This window comes from Gopherus flavomarginatus, chromosome 1, assembly GCF_025201925.1.
Source record: "Gopherus flavomarginatus isolate rGopFla2 chromosome 1, rGopFla2.mat.asm, whole genome shotgun sequence".
Classification (NCBI taxonomy): Eukaryota; Metazoa; Chordata; order Testudines; family Testudinidae; genus Gopherus; species Gopherus flavomarginatus.
The window spans coordinates 217,183,084-217,201,647 of NC_066617.1; the positions used below are offsets into that span (position 1 = coordinate 217,183,084).

At 41.9% G+C, this 18,564-nt stretch overlaps 1 protein-coding gene across 1 annotated transcript in view; it reads left to right on the forward strand.

Moving 5' to 3' along the window:
- The window catches only part of CFAP47 (cilia and flagella associated protein 47), a 680,893-nt gene that overhangs the window by 559,516 nt on the left and 102,813 nt on the right, over positions 1-18,564 (forward strand). The gene's annotated exons all lie outside the window — the stretch shown is intronic.

Sequence of the window (18,564 nt, forward strand, 5' to 3'; positions counted from 1 at the left end):
ACCCCTCCCCGAAACTAGGGCTTGCCAATTGTGCAGTGCTGTATGTGCTAGAAATAGACATTCGTTCCTTATCCTGTAATAATCATATTACACCATGAAGCATGACATTTGATTATCCCATTTAAGGAAGGAAGGCAACAAATGTTGTTATTGATATGTAAAAGAAACAAGGGGTCACTGCATTTTTTTCTAGAATGTGGTTAACTAACCAAAAAAATGAGTGTAAGACCCCTTGCAAAATAGTGTCATGTTGTTTACGTGAAGCAAGTGCTTTTAATGGAGGAGGATAAATTCATTTAAGGTAAATCAAGCTATCCTATATTTGAGCCAAATGGGCAAGGTTACATTTTAAGTCTGTGAAGATTAGTAATAGCATTATACAAAGATATGTGACCTAGTAGGTGGAAAAAGCATCTAGCTGGTAAATCTCCTATTAAAATGTAAACTGAAGGGATTTAAAAAAAAATTAAAAACAAAAGAAACAAAAACCCCAAACAACAGGTTTAGATTCCCAAATTAGTAACATAATATGTGTGTGGAATAAATACAGATATGTATATCTGAAAAGCAGTTCCTTCTTCACATATATGAAAAGTTGTTAGTTTAATGTATTTCTCTTACAACAACACATGGTTTCCTTAATACAGCGTAAGGGAGAAGAAGAAGAAGAAATTTCAATGAAAAAGGCTTTTTTTAGACAGGGCTGGTCTTAGGGGAGGGCCACCCAGGTGACTGCCCAAGCGTGCCATGGTCAAGGGGGCACCATGTGGCAGTGCAGAGGTGCACACTGCTGGTGTAGTCAGAAGCTTTTCCTGGCTGGCAGAAGAGTGCCACATTGGGGGGCACCCAGATTTCTCTCTGCTTCCTCCTGTCGGAGGAAAAAGGGAAGGGGGAGCGGTGACGCACAGATACTGCTTCCCCCTCCCCAAAAGTTCCTCCGCTTCTCCCTAAGGGCTGTGAGGGGGGAAGTGAGGAGCAACAACTAAGTGCTCTGTTCATCCAGGTGACTTTCCCCACCAGGGCTGCTGCTTCTCCTGTCCTTCCCTTATGCAGCCCAAGTGGGGAAAGTCACCTGGATGCAGGCAGCCCTGACATCACTCCTTGCCCCTCCTCCATATGACCTCCTAGGGGTGCTCAGAAGAGCAGTATTCAAGGGAGGGAGTGAGCAGCAATGACAGCTGCTCTGAATCAAGGTCAGGAGGGGGAGTGTAGGGTTTGGCGCAAAGAAGGCACAGCAGGGCCGGCGCTTCCATTAGGCGACACTAGGCAGTCGCCTAGGGCGCCAGGATTCGGGGGGCTGCATTTTGTGCGCTCACCACGGGGCGCACGGAAGCTTCCGGTTCCGCTCCTGTTGCGCCGCCGAAGAAGGACCTTCTGCTGACGTGCCGCAGAAAACAGCGGCAGGCAATTGAGCAGCTCAATGACTACTGCTGTCGCCTGTGGCATTTTGGCGGAGGGTCCTTCGGCGGCGCGATGGGAGTGGAACTGGAAGCTCCCGCGCCCCCCGTGGGGAGTGCACAAAATGCTGCCCCCCGAATTCTGTCTAGGGCGCCAGAAACTCTGGCATCACTCCAGAGGCACAGTGTAGGGGTTGGGGCAAAGGGGAGGTGGGGAGCTCACAGGGACAATGGGGGACAGCACCATGCCCATGGGGGCCAGGAATGCCAAAATACAAGTTTGCCCAGGGTCCTATTTTCCCTTAAGACTGGCCCTGATTTTGATAAATTATTATTTAAAGGGATCAGTTAAGGAGAAAGCAGGAGAAAAGAATTTCCGGAAGTAAAATAATTTAACAATTGAAAGTTCCCCTTATTTTAGTTCATGTAACACTAAAGAAAGCAAGAAATAACCTTTACAATCATTCAGTTGTATTTAAGCATGTGTCTTCCTTCATCTCTTCTTTTTCCCAAGGCACTTTGTCCATTGAAAGCTATTGTTTTCTATATTTTCCTACAGTGTTTGATATTTCCAACTATTTCAGAGAAATCTGGAAACCAGAACTTAAGAGTTGCCAGGAAATAACTGAAATATTTACTTTTAAGTCTTTATGTGCAGTGTTTTAATTTATACTTATGCCTTCTAACTGATATAGGATCTGAAAGTAATTTATTACCTTTACTACTTTTGTAAATTTTACAAACATTTATATGTGAGTTGTACATTAATAGCAACTTGTTTCCTGAAGTTATACAGCAATATAGAGCAATCTTGTGGTTAGTTCAGGATGAATTCATAATTGAGGAGATTTCAGTAATAATTGCAAGTCTTTCATAACATGATACTGTCATCTTTTGCTCCAATGTTAATATAAAAACAATCATCTATCCCTTATCCCAGAAATGTTGGAAAGATTTCTGTATTTATTCAAGCCATTTAAGTGCTTTTTTTAAAACAGGGTCTTTGTGTAGGTCACGTTGTAAATTATGCTTTTCAGTTTCAAGTTGTACAAGGCATTTTATTAGATTATGGATCTTAAACCTTTGCTCTGAGTGGTGTTTCATACAGTTGTATATGCATATGTGTCTATCTCTATCATTATATAACCATACACATTCACATAAATACTCTATATCAGGGGTGAGCAAACTTTTTGGCCCGAGTTCCATGTCTGGGTGGAGAAATTGTATGCAGGGCCATGAACATAGGACTGGGGCAAGAAGTCAGGGGGCAGGAGGTGTGGGATGCAGGAGGGGGCTCAGGACAGGGGGTGCAGGGTGCGGCAGGGGACTCAGGCAGGGGGTTGAGGTGCAGGAGGGGTGCGGCAGGGGGTTAGGGTGTCTCAGGGCAGAGAGGAGGGGTTCAGGGTGCGGGCTCTGGCCCTGCACCACTTACTTTGAGCAGCTCTGGGGTAGCAGCAGTGCACAGTGGGGCTAAGGCAGACACCCTGCCTGCCCTGACCCTGTGCCACTTCTGGAAGTGGTGAGCATATCGAGAAGTGGCTCCTGGAACTGGGGTGGGGCAGGCCATTCCACCACGCGCTGCCCTCGCCTGTGAGTACCACCCCCAAAGCTCCTATTGGCCGCAGTTCCCCGTTCCCAGCCAGTGGGCGCTGCGGGGGGGGTTGGGGGGGCTGATGCCTGCAGGCAAGGGCAGTGCACGGAGCCCTTTGATCCTCCCCCGGGGCCGCAGAGATGTGGTGCCGGCGACTTCTGGGAGCGGTGCTGCCTTAGCCCGTGCTGCATCACGGGGCTGGCAATCCTGTGGGCCGCACTGAAAGCCTTGATGGGCCGGATCCAGCCTGTGGGCCATAGTTTGCCCTCCCCTGCTCTATATGGACTCAGACCAAACAAATTAGCCTTTGGAGAAATGCAAACTAAAGCCTGTATCAACTTCCTCTGGAAATAGCCTGTGGAAAAAGGAAATGTGAAATTAACCACTCAGTTTCCTCCAAATTTTGTCACAGATTTGGGTATTTCTTGACATGTATTTTGCTTCCCCTTCTAGCTAACAGCTATTGAGAAGGAGGTTGCAAGTTGATGTTCTCTTATTTTATTTATTATCCTCTGCTTGGTGGTCTCTGTCATATACTTCTGTGCCAGGTATGAACTGGCTACAGAGCTTGTTTAGGATGAACACATCTGGTGTGTGTAAAATCCTTTAATACTCTCCCTGGTGAGGCTAAAGTTATCTTTAAACAGGTCTTTTCCATACCGTGCCATCTAGTGGCTGAATAGTATAATACCATTTAGCATACCATTATTCTCTGGTTCAATGCAGTGTTGTTGTAACCATGTGGGTCCCTGGATATTAGAGAGACAAGATGGGTGAGGTAATATCTTTTATATAAATTGGTCCAATAAAAGATGTTATATCACCCACCTTGTGTCTCCATGTTTCAGTAACATTTCTGGAGATGCGGCAGCAAGAGAGTAGATCACAGAGATGATGGTGAGGACTCACTCAGAGTCTGATTATTTCCTATTCAAAGATTTTATGCAGACATACAGAAGAGCTGTGACTGATGCCATGGAATTTTTTGGTTTTTTTGTTTTTTACTATAGACACCATGTGGAACTGTCCATTTCAATCTTATCCATAAAGTATGTAGTAAACTGAACCAAGCAATCAGTTTAAGGAAATACTAATGCGAAAACCAATCTTAAGTCAATCATACTGCCCACTCTCCAGTCTGTTGTTTCATAAATGTATTAATGATGCACAGCTGTACATCTTTTGCTCTGAGAATCCCGTTAGCTTGGTGTCTGCCATAGGTAGGTGGTAAACAGAATATTTGTGAGTGGATGCATGTTGTGCTGCTGGCCTCATTCACAACTAAGGGAGATGGAAGCCTTGCTGCTGGGTAGGAGTCACTTTTTTATGAGGAAGCTCTATCTTCCTTCCCCTTTGCATGTAGGGACAGATGATGTGTGGGCATGTAGACGGCAGGAGTCAAAAGTTTTATTGTCTCATAGTCACTTGGCTCACTTAATAATATAGACTGATGCAGTGGCTAATGAAATCAGTTCAATGGAAAACCTCCAACTGACTTCAGTGAGCTTTAAAGCGGGGCCCACACCATGCTCCTTTCTTCTCTAGATCCTGATTTTCTTCTTTTCTTTGACTTGTAGCGTGCTCTTTTCCTCCTCCCTCTCTTTGACTCTAGGTTTAACCTTTTTGTTTTTTGTTTTGTTTTTTACAGATATATCTTAAAATCTCCAGAATTCAATCAGTGGGGACAGATTTTGAAAATTGTCCCCTCTTCCCCTTTCTGCGTCTTTAACTTTGTACAGACAGATATATAATATAGACATCTACATATCTGTTTGCAAATCAGAGACATCATTTACACATCCAAAACTGCAAGCACAAACAAGAAGCGTTGGTTCAGGTGCCTTTAAAAATCAGGCCCTTCAATTCTGAGAACAGAACTTTACACTGACTTTATTAGGAAAATATGCTGTCTTACCTGAGAGAATTTTTCTGTTACCACAAAAAGAGAGAGAGAAACAGGATTCGAGATACAAACAGAGGAGGGAAGACATCAGAAAAGTCACATGCAAATCCATATAAAACTTCTTATGTGAATTTATCATGGGAATCAGATATAATTGCCTCACAGATTGAAGTTAGGCCATGCAGCCTTGAGTGGGTTCAGGGGGTACTGACTCCAGGTCCAGGGTGAGAAACAGTTCCTGGCTGTCAGGGAAAATGGTTTCTCTGCTTCCTTGCTGTGAGCTATCATCAACCTTCCCCCCCCCCCATGGTCCTCGTCCCCCAAACCTGCATCCCTGTTGTGTGCTACTCCATTGACAGAGTCAAAGCACAGGGATGGGGTAGTGGTGACTGCACCACCTAGAATAGCATGCAGCTCATCATAGAAGCAGCATGTCTGGGGCTCTGACCTGGAACAGCTGTTTGCCTCTCTGATTTTTTGGTAGGCTTGCCTCAGCTCCTTAAGTTTCATGCGGCACTGCTGCGGGTCCCTGTTATAACCTCTGTCCTTCATGCCCTTGGAGATTTTTTTCAAATGTTTGGGTATTTCATCTTTTTTAACAGAGTTCTAATAGCATGGATTCGTCTCCCCATACAGCGCTCAGATCCCATACCTCCCGTTCGGTCCATGCTGGGGCTCTTTTGCGATTCTGGGACTCCATCATGATCACCTCTGCTGATGAGATCTGCACTCACTTGCAGATCGCCACGCTGGCCAAACAGGAAATGAGATTCAATAGTTCGTGGGCCTTTTCCTGTCTACCTGGCCAGTGCATCTGAGTTGAGAGTGCTGTCCAGAGCGGTCACAATGGAGCACTCTAGGATAGCTCCCGGAAGCCAATACCATCGAATTGCATCCACACTACCCCAAATTCGACCTGGCAAGGTCAATTTCTGCACTAATCCCCTCGTCGGGGGAGGAGTACAGAAATCGATTTTAACAGCCCTTTAAGTTGAAAATAACGGCTTCATCACGTGGATGGGTGCAGGGTTAAATCAATCTAATGCTGCTAAATTCGACCTAAATTCGCAGTGTAGACCAGGGCTTAGTCTCCTTTCTCTAGTTTCTAACACAGAGAAACCAAATATTCAGTTAGTTCAGTATGTTTTGGCTCTCAATAAGAAATTAGATTTCTTGATTTCAATGGGGCTAGAAACTGAAAAGACCATTAATCATAAATTAGAATAACCTGCTGATGATGCTCCATTTAATAACTGCTGTGGACGGACAGACTAACAAAGAGCATAGGTAGAGCATAGGTCCTTGCATAGGTAGAAATTCCTTATTTAGTGATATTTTAATCACCAAAATTCAGTTGAAATAGGGTGGTTTTGCCCTATAATGAATCAAAGCTCTATATCTAGACCAAAATTTGCCATGCCAAATTATCTGCACACTCATTCTTTGGATATAGCCAAAAAATCCAGAAAATATCCCCAATATCAAAAAATCAAATTTTTATAAAATATTTTTTGATGGAAAGACAATTGGAACAGAATTTACATGCTGTCTCCAAAGCTATATCTACATTGTTGCATTTCTTTCTTTTTTCATGGAGCCTCATTTTATGTATTTTAAATACTCCAGGCCTAAATGTTTTATGTCTGAATCCCTCACTGAGTTTTGAGTAGAACAGTTTGCAGGCAGCCATATTGGACACTTCCATCTAATTTAATATTTTACTGGAGCTGTTTAAAATAACAGTCTCCATGATTTAGGGGGAAAGAAATACAAAGACAAACTTTATTTATGGAGTTAAGGTAAAATTTTCAAAAGCACCCCAATAACTTTGAAACCAAAATCTCATTTTCAAATATGACTTATGTACCTAAGCTGCTAAATCTTATTGAAAGTCAATTTTCCCTTTTCAAAATTGTACTTAAACTCCAAAGTCACTTAGCTATATTTGAAAATTATCCTAGCACTACAAAAATGGAAAAGAAGGTGGAACTTCTTTGCAAGACTTTGGAGATAGAGGGCCACAATAAGATCCAGCCCTTGTTTTAAGTGTGACTATATGTTAGATTTTTATTTAATTTCTGGTTTATTTTCTGGTTTTAGGTGAGCAGTAGCTGTTAATTTAATCCTATATGTGATTATATCACTAATTGGGGGGGGAGAGAGACACAGACACACACGCCATATTTTAAGGCATACGCACAGGAGGCAGTATTGAAATTGAGCTTTCAACTTTAACGTTGCACTAAATGAGTTCTGAGGGCTTGATTTCTCAACTATTGTTTTGAATTAATATCAATTTTTTTGCATTGAGTTGTCCTGAAGTTTTTTTTAAATAAAACATTTTATTGATTTTTTTTTATAGGCAAAGAAAGTGTAATCTATTACAATGAGATTAAGAATGCTGTAGCAAATACAAGCACAAAAGTTAAGCAAAAGTCAAAACTCTATTTGGTAGGCATACAGTAACTAATTTAAAGATTCTTGCCCAAAACAAACATTTTTGTACAATAGAGTGGCTCAAATATTGAATTAAATTAGAAAAACTTTGAGGTTTGTTTTAAATGGGCCCCCAGAAGATCTCCTAATCATATCACTTCGAGCCGTAAATGGCATACAAGAATATAGAGCAGCAAAGAATCCTGTGGCACCTTATAGACTAACAGACGTTTTGGAGCATGAGCTTTCGTGGGTGAATACCCACTTCGTCAGATGCATGTAGTGGAAATTTCCAGGGGCAGGTATATATATGCAGGCAAGCTAGAGATAATGAGGTAGTTCAATCAGGGAGGATGAGGCCCTGTTCTAGCAGTTGAGGTGTGAAAACCAAGGGAGGAGAAACTGGTTTTGTAATTGGCAAGCCATTCACAGTCTTTGTTTAATCCTGAGCTGATGGTGTCAAATTTGCAGATGAACTGAAGCTCAGCAGTTTCTCTTTGAAGTCTGGTCCTGAAGTTTTTTTGCTGCAGGATGGCCACCTTAAGGTCTGCTATAGCTACACTGTAATTAAAACCCCAATTCAGGATCGTGGAGTTCAGTCTAAGAGGATGTTTAATTGTGGTGTAGACATTCAGACTCAGGCTGAAGCCTGTACTCTAGGACCCTGCAAGGTGGGAGGTCCCAGACTCAGACTGCAGCCTGAGCCCAAAGTCTACACCGCAGTTCAATAGCCCCTGAGCACAAGCTCCATGAACCCAAGTCAGCTGTCATGGTCCAGCTGCAGATATCTACTTTCAGTGTAGACATACCCTGAGAGACTTCCTTAGCAGACCAGAGACTGACTGAGAGTGGTGGCTTCAAAAGGCCAGTTAGCGGTGAAGATAGCTCTGCAAGTCTCATTGGTTGCCTCTCACACTGCAGCCAGGTCTATGCCCACTGTGGTGATTATGAGATGAACATCATCGTTGCAGTCATCAGGTATCCCAAAAGAGGTTCAGGAAGACCTGCCGTTTGAAGGCCATGACACATGAAATTCCAGAACTGATGAAGTGCCTCAATCTCTGTGTCATAAACAGATAGCTAAGGGTTAATGTCTCTTTCACCTGAAGCACCTGACCAGAGGACCAATCAGGAAACCGGATTTTTTCAACTTTGGGTGGAGGGAAGTTTGTGTCTGAGTCTTTGTTTTCTGTCTGCCTGCTTTCTCTGAGCTTTGGAGAAGTACTTTCTGTTTTCTAGTCTTCTGTTTCTAAGTGTATGGACAAAGAGATCAGATAGTAAGTTATATGGTTTATTTTCTTTGGTATTTGCATAAATATAAGTGCTGGAGTGCTTTGATTTGTATTCTTTTTGAATAAGGCTGTTTATTCAATATTCTTTTAAGCAATCGACCCTGTATTTTATCACCTTAATACAGAGAGACCATTGGTATGTATTTTTCCTTTCTTTTTTAATAAAGCTTTCTTTTAAGACCTGTTGGAGTTTTTCTTTACTGGGAAATTTCAGGGAAATTGAGTCTGTACTCACCAGGGAATTGGTGGGAGGAAGAAATCAGGGGGGAGATCTGTGTGTTGGATTTGCTAGCCTGATTTTGCATTCCCTCTAGGTGAATAGGAAAGTGCTTTTGTTTCCAGGACTGGGAACGGAGAGGGGGAGTCACTCTGTTTGGATTCACAGAGCTTGTGTCTGTGTATCTCTCCAGGAGCACCTGGAGGTGGGAAGGGAAAAAGGATTATTTCCCTTTGTTGTGAGACTCAAGGGATTTGGGTCTTGGGGTCCCCAGGGAAGGTTTTTCAGGGGGACCAGAGTGCCCCAAAACACTCTAATTTTTTGGGTGGTGGCAGCAAGTACCAGGTCCAAGCTGGTAGCTAAGCTTGGAGGTTTTCATGCTAACCCCCATATTTTGGACGCTAAGGTCCAGTAAGGTTATGACACTCTGAAGACCTGTCAGTGATGCTTCAGCCTCTGGGTCTCTATACACCATCACAAAAGAGGAACCAAAACTGATAGAAATAATTTTCCTGACAGGAGCCTCCGTCTTCCTTATATCAGTACCAACGAAGAGCTCTTGAGTTTTCTAGAAAAAGGCCTTGTTTCCAGAAGAAGGGTCCCTTTTTCTTCTACAGTAATAGTGTTCCGCAGTCATTAATTAGGTAGGAACTTCAGATTTTTTAAAAAAAGAGCGTTCACAGAAATTCTTATGCATTCTGTCATTTACTTCTTTGGTGTGCTCACTGCTACCTTAGAATGAAGTGCCAGAATCAGTCTCATGAATAAATATAACCCCAGCACAACTGCATCCAGCTTTGTAATTACAGCTAAACCAAGTGAAGTTTAGATAGAAAAATAATCCATCTTTATTTTAATAAAAAACACTGTTTGGAGTGAAGTCATATCCCTCGTTCACATTCCCAAGCACTAAGATAACAAATGATTTATATTAGCACACTGGATGCATATTAATTTCATAGGCAGTGTCAAGGAATTTTCCTGATTCTAGTGGCAAAGATGCAAGACCATTACACAGCACGGAATGGAAGCATTGCCATTGGGGCGAAAGCTCTGAATAATAGCAACAGCTTAGCCCTCCAACAAGTTTGCATTTCCCAGAAAAATTCCTGCAGCTGCTCAGAGATACGGTCATTCTACCTGCACTTTGTGGTTTAGAGAAATTCAGTGGAAGATGGCTGCCAAGAGAAATGCACTGTCTCGCAGCGTGCAAGCAGTAGTGAAGTACACTGCTAGGCAGAGTTTGTCTGCGCCCAGCAAATTGGACAATAGAATGGGGACTTAGAAGCAAATTAGCAAGGTCTTGCTCAGACAGTGCACAAAAATGTGTCATTTATTTGCTATCTAGCTGGCTTTGAACCTTGATAAAGTGAATGGGAATTTTATGTCCTGGACCGGCTATATTCCCATCAAACCAAAGAGACAACTGATCCATCTTTACTTCTGTATGACTTATTGGGCTAAAAATGTAAGAGACCATTTTTCTGTAACAACAGCTATATAAATGGGGATACCAGGCCAAGATGCTTATTTCAGTAATACAATACTCTGGTCTATTTCAGAGATTTGGGCTTAATTCTCCACTGTGCCCAAGTGGAAAGATCCCCCAAGGACCTTAAGCCAGCTGAGAACTGGGTATATCAGAGCCTAGCTCGGCCCCCTCCTCTTCCCTCAAATGCTCTGTCTCCTCTTTGCCTCCGAGAAGCCTTTACTTTCCCTTATGCTGCACAGTGAGTTCCAGCACAGTAGATGGCATATGCAGAAGGCAGCAGAACCATCACTGCCACTTGGGGGAGTCCTTTGGCTGTTTCAAGTTCACTCTGCTGCATAAGCAGAGATCTGTTCCTTAGGTCTGTAATACCAGGAACAGATAATGGTGTGATCATCTTAGACCAGGTGTACCTCCTCTATCACCACTGACCTGATACTTTCTGTTTGGCTTTGGGAGCAGAGGAGATCTACTGCATATCTCCACCAGACACCAAGTTCTCCTTAGCAGCCCAGCTTTTGGACACCTATTGCATTGCTCAGTCACTTCAATTATACATTTGACCTGCTTGCTTTATGGCTTAAGCCTTAAATTCTTCTTTTCATTAGTTTTTCTTACACTAAAATGCAGGTAACAAACAATAACTAACAGTATGTTTGCTGAGGATTTCTGGAACAATGCAAGCCATAAGATATTTTTGCAGTAGTACAGGAAAGAATTAAATCTAGTAGGCCAATTTTACCCCTAGTGTAATTTCACTGGAGTCAGTGGAATTACAACAGATTAATTATACCCCTAGCCTTTCAAAGTGCAACAATATGCCATATCTTTTAATACCCCACTGTACACAATATGCCATACCTTCCAACTCACCACCGTATACAATACAGCATACCTTCTAACATCTCACTCTGTATACGGTATTTTCAGAGCTTGTAATTTATAAGCTTCTATTATGTATTGATGTATTGTAACAGAAATAATATTGAGGTATGTATCCATGTAACACTCAGCCACTGCAGGGACGGGTGCACTAAGGTGACCCTCAGAACACAAGTGATAAGAGACAGGAACTTAAGGCAACAGGAATAAGTGCACTAGCCGCATGCCAGAGGCACCTGGTAGTAAAGAGCAGCTAACCACACTTTGTCCTTATCATTCCTTGGCAAACTTTTTGCAGTGAAAACATTGCCATCAATGCTAGTTTCTGTATTTCCAATGTGAGCTGGAAGTGGCTCTCTTGTTACATAGCAAGACCACCAAAATGCCACTATGGGAATAGGGTGCATACACTGTAGACCTACAGAAACCAGAGTGCTAATGCAAACAAACCACCTGACCTGTCCAAACTTCTTCAATCAAAAGACTTTACATGGGAAATGAGGTGCCACCTCAGAATGTGCTGCTAAGGGCACAAATCACACTCCCAGCAAAACAGGAGAGGGGTTTGTGGCTCTCAGAGGAGCCTACAGTCTGCAGCTGATTCTGTCTCAAGGCTATGAGAGAGGGTGAATAATGAAAACCAAAAAACACATTGCTGGAAAACACACTCACAGCCTTGCTTAATATGCAATGGAGCAATTTCCCTCTTTAAAGCCTATATCTGTGGGAAGAATGGAATGTGGGGCTATGACATTGACCCACCCTGCCTAGACTAGAAAATAGATTATATTGAAAAACATGATAGTTCAAGCATGTTAGCAAATACGTTTTTAAACACTGCCTATTCTCCTGCTTTAGACCTGCCCATTCAGAAGAGGGACAAGGAAACAAGGAAGGGGCACTGGGCATGTTAGAAAGTCCCAGTTCAAACTACTTGAGCATCCAACCAGAGAGCTCAAGCAGTTATACCCCAGCCCAGAAAACTCAGCTGGCCCATGGCCTTGAGCTGCTCTTGTCAACCCCAATAGTAGGGGCCTTAGCAAGGGGAAGTTCACTTGTCTGCAGACACGATGGTATGAACAGAAAAACCCTGGGAATTGTGGTCCTACCATAATTAATCCTAAGTGATTCATCATGTGAGGGAGGAAATCCAGTGTATTTTAATTCTGACCTGGGATTCTGGGAGGGCAATGGAGTGAGTGAGCATTCACCCCTGGGCTACCACTACGTACACAGAGTCTACCCCACGCTTTTCCTACAAGCCAGAGAGGTGCTCAGTGCTTCCCTTTGTTTCAATCTTTTAAAAAAAAACAGATGCCCGCCCATTCATCCAGGCCACATGGCTGTTTCCTTGCTGTGGCCACCACACTCCACCAGACTCCCAGCCCTGGCTTATGCTGTCCCCCATTTACCCCTCATGATCCCCACAATCATTCCCAGTGTCCCCAGCAGCCCTCCCTTTTTCCCTTCCCTGAGCTCGGACAGGGCAAGCAGTTGCAGAGCACAGGCAAGATACTCTCCTTCTGCCCTGTGGCAGGTATCTGAGCACAGCTGTAACTTCTTGCCCCCTCTGGAATGTGCCCCCCCCAGGCATCTGGGGAGGGGCATATGACCATTCCTGCCCCTCTCTAGTGTCACCTCTGCATATGGGCCGTTGTCAGCATACTCCACGTTGTAGTGAGCCATGTGGCTATTTGTACATGTTCCCAAAGTCTGTGCACAGAGCTGCCCCCTGGCTGGAGGCACAACCAGCTCTATTACCCCCCATCCCTATAGCGGTTACCTCCACCTCCTCTGATCAACTGTCACATTCCAACCGCCACAGAACCTTTGGCCTCCAACATTCCATCCAAGTCTCATAGGGCTCAGTGATTGAACTAGCTGATATTTTAAACCAAAAGCGCTCTCAACCGTACTTGCAGCTGTTTCAATTGCTTCACACTGAGTCAGAGATATTGTAAACTTCAGAGTCACACACAATGGCAATCCTGGAAGATTAATGCTGATTGGTGTGGGTGCAAATGAGGAAGTATGCGACAGTGAGGGGCTGTGTGTATTGGGGGTTAGTGTTGGTGCTTGTTGTGGTTTTGTATGGGTAGTTTTGAAGAACTGTGGCAGATGGGCCAAGTAATCCATTATCTGTTCAGTCTCCTTCAGACAACCAATGTAATTGTTGGATGCAAATTAACTGACGTGTAAGGGTGGTGATTTGGTTGAATTACCCTCTGATATCATAATTGTCTTGGGCTCTTCACATGGACTACATACATACCTTACTGTAGCTGCACACTGCATGGGTGTAATTTGTAAAGCCAAAATGGCTGAGAATTTAAAAATTGTATAGTAACAGAGTGTGAAACCCAGTGAAGACTGAACCTCGTGATAGTTATACTTGTAGATCAGTGGTTCTCAATCCATTTACATTGTGGGCTGCAGGTCTCTATGTGTTATATGGGATGCATCAACACAATATAAATACTGCCTGTATGGTCCTGAGGAGATCACATGGGCCACAGCTGTGTGCTGATTGGGCTGCAAGCGGCCCATGGGCTGCAGGTTGAGAACCACTGATGTAGATGTTTCCACTGCTTCACATTGACTCAACAGACATTCTAGGCTTCAGAGTGACTATCTTGGAATCTTATGATGTAGATTACATATGTGCGTTCAGTGCTCTGCTGCATAGGAATGGGATTAATCACATGCTTAAAGTTAAGAATGTACTTAATTGCTTTGGTGTATCAAGGCCTAAATATTCAACAAAACATTTATTTATATTATATATAATATAATTTCACTGTGCCCATAAGATATTAAACTTATTCTAAACCCAATAATACCATAACTCTAACTTTTGACAAATGGAGTCATTTAAATTGTTCACTGTAGAGAAGGATTCATTTAATTAAAATGAACATCATATCCACATTATTCTGCCACTTTAATTTGCTTCCCTTGATATTCCATCATACTACTAATAGGATTAACCAACAATTCAAAACATTTTTATGGGGGAGATAATAAATAATTCAAATTCTCATTAAAATTTGTATTGTTTAGTTACAAAAGAGAATTTAGATTCCCCAATTTACTTTTCTGTCATAAACTCGTTATGATTAGACAAGTCCTATTTTGGTTTCATAAGGCTTCTAGTGTTGAACCTGTCTGGGTGCATTTAGGGAAAAGACTGCTTCTTCTGCTACCTCTCACCATGCCTTCAGGGTTTAGGACTGCTACAATAATAATTTTTCCATTCTATCCACTGTAACTCATGCACATGATATATGGTTATCAGTGTTTCAAATATTTATGCTAAAACCTTATACACTTAAAAAGAAACCAATCTGAAATTCTTCATCATTAGAAATAATTGCTGATGGCATTTTGGTCTCATTGGATTTGAAACAATAAATATAGGTTTAAGCAATATTTTCCTTCCTCTGAAGAGTCACATCATTATCAGTTTGAGGAAAAAATCACTTTAGGCAATAATGGTGAATGTGCGGTGCTTCAAACAGAAAAAGATGTTTTAATGACAAGTATAACTAAGGCACTGTCACTGTTAAAATGTATAGGATATATACTGCTTGGAAATTATGGTATATAGTAGATAGGATTTTAACATGATGTATAGGCTAGAATTAGGGTAGTCTTAGAGAAATATGGAGGAAAGATTTAGAGTTACAATTAGATCAGAAGCATTCGAATCAATATGTTAATATTAAAAGGTCATCTTTCAGAGTCGTCAACTCCTGCAACAGAAAATCATTAATTGGACACAAAGGTTTATATTAGAAACATTTATAAAATCCTCTAATACAGTCATAGTCACTTGTTATATTACTGTCTTGTGGGGAGGGAGAGAAACTGAAGGTGTTTCTTCTAGAAAGTACTAACCCATTTAGGGTATCATGACTGCAAATGCTGGAGATATGTTTAATTTTTAAAACTCTCCTAAATTCTAATTTCTGGAATGAGGAATGAAATTTACTACGTAGTGGTCTAGGTGTAAGCATCTAACACTGCTTATTTATTATTAAAACAATTTTGATTAATTTAGAAGATGATGCCTGCTCTCCATGTGTGGAACCTTGATTTGTACAACCTATTGTAATGCTCAAAAAGTAATTCTAGGTAATTGAAATGAATTAATGGTAGTACTTTAGACTTACATAACATTATCCAGTTGAGGAGGATTTACTATTACACTAATTTTACAAGTGGGAAAACTGAGGCTGCAACTGCACCAAGGTTTCTCAGTAAGTCAGTTGCAAAACTGGTAATAAAATTGAGAGGTCCATGACTGCAAGCAAGTCCATTATTCTGTCAGAAACCTGCATAGTTTCTGGTCAGCTTATCTGGTCCGCTGCTAGGGACCCCAGGCTTCTGTAGAGCCACTAGCCTAGCCTAGACTCTAAGACCCCTGGCCTCAGGCAGGGCTTCCTGACTTTCAACTCTGTAGCCAGGAGCCTGGAAGCTCTCAGGGTTTCCAGACTCCTGGTTTCACAGCAGGAAACCTGACATGGCAGGACTGCTATGGAGCCACAGACCCTGGGGTTCTTGGTCCTGGGCAGTCTACATGGCGTTTCCATGGTCCGCAGCTCCTTAGCAGCCTCACCATGCAGATTGGAAGCCTCAGTTTTAATAAAAAGAACAGGAGTACTTGTGGCACCTTAGAGACTAACAAAATAGAAGCTCAATTTCCATCAGCTTTTCAGCTTGGAAAAGAGGAGACTAAGCGGGGAGATGATAGAGGTATATAAAATCATGAGTGATGTGGAGAAAGTGGATAAGGAAAAGTTATTTACTTATTCTCATAATACAAGAACTAGGGGTCACCACATGAAATTAATAGGCAGCAGGTTTAAAACAAATAAAAGCAAGTTCTTCTTCACGCAGCACACAGTCAACTTGTGGAACTCCTTACCTGGGGAGGTTGTGAAGGCTAGGACTATAACAGCGTTTAAAAGAGAACTGGATAAATTCATGGTGGTTAAGTCCATAAATGGCTATTAGCCAGGATGGGTAAGGAATGGTGTCCCTAGCCTCTGTTCGTCAGAGGGTGGAGATGGATGGCAGGAGAGACATCACTTGATCATTGCCTGTTAGGTACACTCCCTCTGGGGCACCTGGCATTGGCCACTGTCAGTAGACAGATACTGGGCTAGATGGACCTTTGGTGTGACCCGGTACCGCCGTTCTTATGTTCTTATGTTCTTAGCTTATCACAAAGAGCCTAGAAGTCCTTAAAAACTGAGCTGCAGCCGGTGCTTTTAGGTCTAGGCTCCCCTATCCACATGGGGGGAGGGTACCTCAGTGGTTTGATCACTGTCCTGCTAAATCCAGTGTTGTGAGTTCAATCCTCAAGGGGGCTATTTAGGAATCAGGGGAAGAAAGGAAAAAAAAAACTGTACTTGATCCTGCTAGTGAGGGCATGGGGCTGGACTCAACTCAGTGACCTTTCAGGATTCCTTCCAGTTCTGAGATAGGTATATCTCCATATATTTTATTAGGGAGACTAGCAGTACTTCTTCTTAGTGTATGCACAACATGCCTCAGGTGGCATATGACCAGGATTCATCACCAAATTTGTTCTGCTGGTTGGATCATTCGTGTCCCCATCCCGGGCCAGGTGTCAACAGGGAATGCAATGTGAACATTGATCCATGCCCCTCACTGGTAGTACTGAGAACTCCAGTTTGAGCTGGGGCTCAGCTCCCAGGTCTGCTGTATGCAGCCCAGAGAGCAGCAAGAATTTAAGTTTCACTCAGCAGCCTGGTCCTCAGAAGCATATTTTGTTTCAGAAACATCATGTGTTGGTGCTTCTGAAACCAAAATTTCAGAATTGCCACTTCATGAAAAGTTTCAAAAAAATTGGTTTCTCTCAGTCAAATGAACCCAAAATTTAAAAAATTGAAATTTTTTATGAACCAGAAATCATGAGGCTTGGTAAGTTCTACTTAGAAAGCAAATGTAATATAGAGGTCAGAGCACAAGTTTAAGAGTCTGGGGACCAACTGTGCTGATAATTCACTATGTGACCTTGGGCAAATCACTTAAACTTCTCTGCTGCAGCTGTTTTTTCTGTTCATATACAAATTGTTAATATTACTTCTCTCACCAAAGGTATTGTGAGGAGTAATATTCAGAGACCTAACAGATTCAAGCTCTAGTTAATTGACATATGAGCAGTTCCCATAATTTAAGTATATTTATTAAATACATAAAATGTGCTTAACAGTATGGTGCATTGTGCAGTGTTTTGTGATTGTGATGCATGGAAGTTCTTGTTCTTTTGAGAATCTTAATGCTGAATGTCTTTGCTTTTTTAAGTTTAAATGAACATGGATTGCACTGACTTTTTTTTACATTGACTATAATAACTGTACTCTGCTTGTTTTACAAGCACTAAAATCCTATATACTTTAAATCTTATTCCCCTGCATAATAGATTTTAAGATAAAACAAAGGGTAATAGCCCATAAAAATTGATTTCTATTAATTATAAGTATCAGTGCCTTTCCCACATTGAATCCTAATGCAATCCAAATGTTTTACTGCTATTTATATTACCTCAGCTAACTCATTCAGCAGACCTCATTGACTCAGTTACATTTTGAGCTGTTGGGGCCATGTTTTCATTCTATTTTTTATACCTAAAGTTTTTCCTCAGCAACATTTTGCTGTTGAATTGGTGGCTATTTATTTGTAGAGCTGGTTTCATGCTATTAGATGACATCACAGTGCAGGTGTGAAGTACTAATTAGTGTAATGCTGTATTTCAATTAATGTAGCTCATTCCAGTTAAGTCTGGAAAGCCTTTGAAGAGTCTCACTTCCTTTTAGTTCCTTGTTAAAAGGAAGTAAGACTCTTTAAAGGCTTTCCAAACTTAACTGGCACAGTCAGAATACCTGCATTTATGTATCATGATTTGTGTATCCCCCATTATAACATGTGCACAGAATTTAAAAGACTGCATTGCAAGCTTTTCTGTGTGTCTGTTTATTCATGGTAAACTGAGTGTTGGTACCAAGAGTATTATTGCGACTAAAATTGCTATTGTGAAGCCCTTCATTTGAGACTTCACAAGGAAGAAGGGATGTTGTAAGCTCAGTGATGTGTTGGCCCCTCTGGGATGCAATACAGGGTAAATTCCAAGAACAGCATCAAACTTAAAGCAGCATGTTCTACATCTTAAAACTGAAGAATCTGTAGCTGTAATAATAGGAGATAGGTGTCATTTTCAAGGGGAAGGGTCTGTCTAACCATGAAAGAGAGTTGAGGTTGGGTAAAAGTTCAGGGTGAAAGAAACACATTGGTTTCATTGCTGGATTTGGTGAATCACTTACAGTAT